Genomic DNA, 1,580 nt, shown 5'->3' with positions numbered 1-1,580 from the left:
CTTCATTATGCTGCTTCCCATGGTAATTTTGAATACTTTTTTCGAGTTATATGCGCATTAGATTGCCTAGCAGCACGCATTTAATATGCTTCGGCCAATAGACAAGCATATTGCGATGCAATACAGTGCCGGTATTCTACGACTTTCCGACAAAATCGTTCGGAATTATTTTTTTCGTACATAAGGCCATATTGGAGTGAAAGAGAGAGATTCCACTATTTTTCAGCTTCCCACGGGAATTATTTCTCACACAATCCACTCTTCCTTGAGTTATCGAAATAATTCCAGTGGGAAGCTGAAAAATAGTGGAATCTCTCTCTTTCGCTCCAATATGGTCTTATGTACGAAAAAAATAATTCCGAACGATTTTGGTGGAATGACTTAGAATTCCAGCCCAGTTGACATCACACACAACTGCCGCGCACACAACTATCGTGCGAACGAACGTCGCTTATACACCCATCGCAACCAACTCACACACAAAACCGACTAGCATATATACACGGGTGTCAGAGTTGTGTGTGATGTCTACTACACTTCGTCAATGCAGCCTTGACTTTTTTTCACTAAATGGGAAATTGGTTTAATTTTTTCATCGATCTGGGTTATTTTTCAGGTCACAAGAGCATCGCTGAACTTCTCACCAGTAAAGGAGCCAATGTTGATAGTGAAACTAATAGGAAAGAGACACCTCTTCATTATGCTGCTTCCCATGGTAATTTTGAATACTTTTTTCGAGTACTATGCGCATTAGTATTGCCTAGCAGCAAGCATTGAATATGCTTCGGCCAATAGACAAGCATATCGCGAAGCAACTGCCGCGCACACAACTATCGTGCAAACAAACGTCGCATATACAGCCATCGCAATCAACTCACACACAAAACCGACTAGCATATACGGGTGTCAGAGTTGTATGTGATGTCTACTACACTTCGTCAATGCAGCCTTGACTTTTTTCACTGAATGGGAAATTGGTTTAATTTTTTCATCGATCTGAATTATTTTTCAGGTCACAAGAGCATCGCTGAAGTTCTCATCCGTAAAGCAAACGATCTTGATATTAAAAATTATAGGCATCAGACACCTCTTCATTTGGCAGCTATGAATGGTAAGGTTGACTTAATAAGATATCCCACCGATCTCTTTCATTGATCCGTATTATTTTTGGTCACGAAGGTGTCGCTGATGTGCTTCTCAAGAATGGAGCTAACGCTGATATTGGAAATGATTTGAATTCCACAGCTCTTCATTTTGCAGCTTTGCATGGTAATGTTGAATACTTGTTCTTATTAAAGAAACGATTAATTTCATCTCTTTCATCGATCCGATTTTTGTTTCTAGGTCACAAAAATGTCGCCGAGGTTCTGCTCAACAAAGGCGCCAATAGGGATGTCTTGACTAATGTTAATCATACACCTCTTCATTATGCTGCTATAAATGGTAATGTTGAATAGTTATTTTCACAAAATAAAGAATCGGTTTGATCTTTTTCATCGATCTAAATTATTCTAAGGTCACAAGAATGTTGCTGAACTTCTCATCAAAAAAGGAGCCAAAGTTGATATTAGAAATCATGA

Source organism: Sitodiplosis mosellana, unplaced genomic scaffold (genome assembly GCF_009176505.1).
Source record: "Sitodiplosis mosellana isolate CC-2019 unplaced genomic scaffold, AAFC_SMos_1.0 Smas_scaffold_2, whole genome shotgun sequence".
NCBI classification, from domain to species: domain Eukaryota; kingdom Metazoa; phylum Arthropoda; class Insecta; order Diptera; family Cecidomyiidae; genus Sitodiplosis; species Sitodiplosis mosellana.
The sequence above is the reverse complement of the archived record's forward strand: the minus strand, read 5'-3'. Positions refer to the sequence as shown.